This window comes from Polyodon spathula, chromosome 23 (assembly GCF_017654505.1).
Source record: "Polyodon spathula isolate WHYD16114869_AA chromosome 23, ASM1765450v1, whole genome shotgun sequence".
NCBI classification, from domain to species: Eukaryota; Metazoa; Chordata; class Actinopteri; order Acipenseriformes; family Polyodontidae; genus Polyodon; species Polyodon spathula.
Window position 1 is genome coordinate 18,553,064 of NC_054556.1, and position 5,777 is coordinate 18,558,840.

Below are 5,777 nucleotides of genomic sequence, written 5' to 3' on the forward strand. Positions count from 1 at the left end.
TTGATTAAGTTGGTGTTCCAGCTGATTAGTTGTAATCTATTTTATTAATTTCTCTGGTTTCTCACACAACCTTTTCCCATGGTAGTTTTATATTGTGTTAGCAGTAAAAACCCTGAACCAGTGAGTCAATTTGCCTATCTTATGCTTTTAGGTATGAAGCTTCTTCTTTCATGCTGTTTAGAAACTCGTAAAAAGTATTTATTCTGATGATATTTACCATCTAGGGTGGTGATGAGGCCCGAGGCATAAGCCAAGGGCTTTTAACCACCCAATAAGTGGTATATATCATCAGAACTGCATGACCCGAAGTGGTTTATACTGTTTATAACATGGCTACCTGTCATTTGGGGAAAGAAAAATAACTTAAATAATTAAAACACATTTTAAATTAACACAAAACCAGAAACTTGTATTGTGTATACATCTGCAGTGTAATATAGCCCCAAATGTAATGTAATTAAATTTAATTCATTATTCACTTATTAAAAATAAATTGCACATGTTCATTTATTGTGAATTTCTGCATCGAAAGTGGCATCTCACTAGAAACTAGAGAACTGAGCACAAGCTGATGATGGGTGGAGTTTCAAATTACATTGTGGAAGGCATGGGAGCTACTGGGGTGAGCTTGTGTCCTTCTTATATGCGAGGCACACATATTCAAGTCCGTTTTCATAATTTTGGATCTCAAAAGATGTCTTTGTTAGTTGTCGCACACCCTCGCTTCCAAGTCGTGCCAGATTAAGTTGAAGATTGAACCAGATTTACACACCAATCTGACCGCGGTGTCTGTGATTTAACATGAGAAGCTTTTCATTATACACGGGCCGTTTTTGTTGTCCAGTGAGAGAAATGCAGAAGGATAACTGGTGGGTTTATGTGCTTGTGCAGCTCTTGCTTTGAAACAGTTAATGTAAAAGTAATTTGCATATGTACTGTCATGTGATGTTGTTTAACCAATTAGAGGTTGTTATTTTTCCATGCCATGTGATAATGATCGTTATTGCATGGCATTAACTGGATAACTACCAATGGTTCCTGTACGTACATGGCAACCAGTGGTGACATGCAGCAAGTGTGTATTTACATAGGGTAATGGTGTTACCATGTCATTACATTAGGTAACAAGGTGCTGTTCACAAGGCCTTTTGAATGTAATTACACAGTGATTACTGTGTAAGAGCAGGAGCTGTGGGTAATTACTCAGTTATTACAATGTAATTACAATGCTATTATATACCGTGCTGCTGATGACATTGGCTTTAAAGTTACCACTGCTTTAATTTCTGTCCGAAGTGGAGCAGGGAATCATGGAGCAGGGAGTCATGGAGCCACTGCGGGATTGATGACAGTGATGAGACAACCACTCTTCTAACGGGAGCTTGTTTAATTTGACTCTGAAGAGTTTTTTAGCCTCACTGCTGCCCTGGGAAACAAAAGATCCCAGCAACACATAGAAATGTTTTAGAAACTATCGGGTCACATTGTGGTGAATTAAAAGCATGATTCTTACTCCAAACCACGTCTTGAAGCGAACTCTTTTGTACTATAATTGCGGTAGTGAAATCCATCCCTTACTGAAACTGTGCCAATCCACCCCTTACTGAAACTTTGTCAATCCATCCGTTACTGAAACTGTGTCAATCCATCCCTTACTTTTTCAGCAGCAGCAGACAAACAAACAGACTGGCCCAGATGAAACCAATCTGCCTCCATTGGCACAAATTGGTCTCTCCTACTCATGACCAATGAGGGCCCAAAATAAAGGATGATGGAAGCAAATGTACAGGTCCGGGAGATTAATACTGCTGTGCATGTTGATTACACATGAGATGGGTTTATACTGTACTTGTACAACAATGATTGCTGTAGACAGCTCTCCTATCTCTAGAAGCTCAATCCAGCCTCATTAAAACGCTCCAATAAAACCCAGCTGTGTTTCATCCAAGCAGGATACAGGTTGATCAAATCAACCCCTTACTAATAAAAATGGACACATCTTTTTTTCAGAACAACTTTATGATTGATGACTGCTTTCAAACTGGTCTCTTATGTTGTGTTCTATGGGGGTCTGCCGATCTCAATAATAGAAACTGTGTCTGAGAGATAGCATTAATTAATGACACCTGTTCTAAATCCACTGCTTACTGATGAAGTATTTATCATACACAGCCCTGAACTATTTCAACAGACTGCAATGAATATTTCAGACAAACTAAGGTAAATGATCAAATAACAGCAACACTTTACACTTTAAGTGTCTCTAATTACTGTATATTTACACAGGAGTTACTTAGTAAATACATGTGTAATTACAAATTCTTACAATGTTATTATGTATAGATACAATGCACATAGAGTAATATTATTTAATATTATATACAGAAAAAAGTTATAGAAACAGCAGTGATTCTAGTTAGGTGTTGAAAATTGTTTGCTTTCTTTGACTCTTACAGTCCTTCAGACTCCTGCATCAGTGAGTCTGCTCTACAGAGATCTGCTCAGGAAGATACACGGTCCTGCTCTGTCTCGCTCTGGCATCAGGGTGTTACAAGATGGCCTCTGTTGCCCTGCAATTTTATTAGGTGTTTTGCAGACTCCAGTGATACTAGTTACACTTAAAGTGCTCTAAGCTTGTCTCTTATTGAAGATCTTGGTCTTGTTTTTAATTATAGAAAACTGTTATCAAAGAAAAAAGAACATCCCAAATTCCATCTTCACATCAGATTTCATACTTGCAAAAACATAGTGATGAAATATGAAGAATGGATAACATGATGCTATACCAAACCATAATGTATGCAGTATAGTTCAACTTTATTTCAATTAGTTTTTGTTGACTTTTGGGCTTATGTGTTGTATAACATACAAGGTGCATGGTATATATTACTTCTTATAATACAAATTCATTTAGCACAAATTTCTTGTTAGTGCAAATTATTTTGGCGCCCTGCCAGGGAAGATAAATGTGAATAAAACTAAAAGCCTAGTTTGAAATAGTAAAGGATATTGGAAAATGTATTAACTTGCATTTGCATTAGCACCGTATTGTATTTAAGTGTTGTTTGGAGACTACAGATTCTGTGATGCATTTTGAATTGCCATAGTGCTCAAGCAAAAACATACACTATCCTTGCTTTGTGGTTTAAATGCCTGTGATCAGAATGGGACATGCAGGTTTCAAGTGCAGTTCATTTGCAGTGAATACTTTTTAAAAATTCACTTTCAACTGTATTTTCAATAAAATACACAATACTTTTAAATGTGTAATACTTTTCATTGTTCTATAATTGAAATTTCAGTGTTACTGTAACTTCAATACAAACTGATTACCTTCTAAAAGGTATTGACAGTGTCGACCCAAGGGACTTTTTCAGCCTGAAAAAAGAAACAAGGACCAGGGGTCACAAATGGAGTTTAGAAAAAGGGGCATTCAGAACAGAAAATAGGAGACACTTTTTTACACAGAGAATTGTGAGGGTCTGGAATCAACTCCCCAGTAATGTTGTTGAAGCTGACACCCTGGGATCCTTCAAGAAGCTGCTTGATGAGATTTTGGGATCAATAAGCTACTAACAACCAAACGAGCAAGATGGGCCGAATGGCCTCCTCTTGTTTGTAAACTTTCTTATGTTCTTATGTTCTTATGTTCTGATTGGATGCATTTGGTTTAGACTCCTGATAATACCACTTCCTGATAAGACACATATTTTTTTGCTGGTCCCTTGAAATTCATATTAACAAGAATTGACTACTTATAGTATTCGATAGAACAGGGGTGTTGATACACGGTCCTGAATGCCATTCCACAGCAGGTTTAACAGGTAAAATTAGATAATGAACTACTTCAGGATCTGGATGGAGGTTTAATTTGTTCAATTAAACAATTCAGAACAGGTGTGGAACACACACCAGTGCTGGAAGGACACTTGCTATAGAGCATTGTTACTATTAATATTGTGCTACTGTAGGTAGACAGATCACTGTGCAATGTTCATTTCAACTCCATTGTGCTGACATTACTGTGAAAGTAAATGAAATATTTGTTTTAATTGAAATACCATAGGGCATATCTGCAGTATCGTCACATTCCTATTGGTTCATTATATGTCTAAGTATTATGAGATGTGATACATGCTAAATGATGATATTGCTGATGGAAAAAATAAGAATGTAGCAAATCTATCGTTTGGTAGTTCCATTAAAGGTGAAACGACTTCCACAATAAATATTCCAATATTGGATTCTTTTTGACAAGCTCTTGCCTTGAAGATCTTCATACTCAGGTGTTTTCTTTTTTTTGTATGGCTGCTCATGACGAGGCCTGACATTTGTAAATATAATATTAATTTTAGAGCTGCAATATAACATATAAACATGCATTCTCTAGTCTTTGCGCCAACAACACTCACATTTTATAAAAACATTCATTCATCTGAATAAGGGCGTTTGGCACGAGCGATATTACATGCCAACAAAACTCGCTGAAGTCATTACATCAGCTTCTTTACTGAACACCGAAAGGAGAATCTGCTGACTGCTGAGATGTGCTTTTAAAGAAGCCAGCTTGTTTCTCATTAAGCCTGATCCAGGAGGATATTCAGATGAAAATGTGTTGTGATTTGTTTCATAATGACGTTTGAGGTTGCTCGCCTTATACAGACTACAGTGTGTAAGTGATTTGTTGCACATGAGACACAAAAGTTTTTACCACTGTTTTTAGTGAAAAACATTCTGGCTTACAGCCTTATACTTTCATTTATTACTCATGGGTGGTTTGCTCAATGCCATTTTCTTCATGAAACAAACGAACAGTTAATTCAAAATTATGAAACTGACTTCAACTGCACATCCAGTTTTCACTCAAGGTGATCAGAATAAGCATGTACCAGTGTGCGGTGTCGAAGATCCTCAAGTGATGAAACGTCCTTGCAGTGAACATGCAGGTTCTAAGAAACTGTAGAAGAAAGAACAATAAACATGAATGAATACAATAATAATAATAAAAAATAATTTGCTCTCTCTTTTCTTTCTTCAGTTCAAAGTGTGTGTCACCCAGCATTTCCCCAGGAGCCGCACTTGAACTGCCTGGGAGCCGCATGCGGTTTGAGCTGTGGTTTGGCCCCTCTGCCCTAGTCCTTCACCATGGTAAACTTATTGCAAAGCCCTTTCTTTTTTCTTCTTTCTTTGTAATGTAAATTAACTCATTTACACAACAATTATGATAAAAATCCTCATTGATTGGAAAACTCTTCGAGAAAATGCATTATAATAGACATTGAACAATAAAAAATTAAATGTCTCATAAAACATAATTATACAGTTCAGATACATCCCTTAATTGTAGCTCAAACAAGTATGGAGATAGTGGGGTTATTATATTTCATTTTAAACAGCTACACCAGTACAGCTAGTTTCTATTTTGTTCTACTTCCAAGCAGTGTAATAAAAGTACACCGTAAATGCAAATAAAGGCCCTGAAAGCTGTCTGTTAATTACAGTTATTTTAATTAATCCTTTGTTATGCTGATTTGTTTTTTTAAACCCAGTACTTTATTATTCAGTTATTTGCTATTGTATATCACTATCACTAACTCTGAGGGTGTGATTATTATTACAATTTATTTAAATGTAATTTATTTCTCAGCTCTAACCGGCGGATCTTATTACTTCCCTCCCAGACACTCAGCTCTAACCACTAGGTCATATTGCCTCCCAGTCCTGGAAATAGAACCTTGAGTTAGTCTGTCAATTTGCAGCCTCTTTGTGGTTTCCTA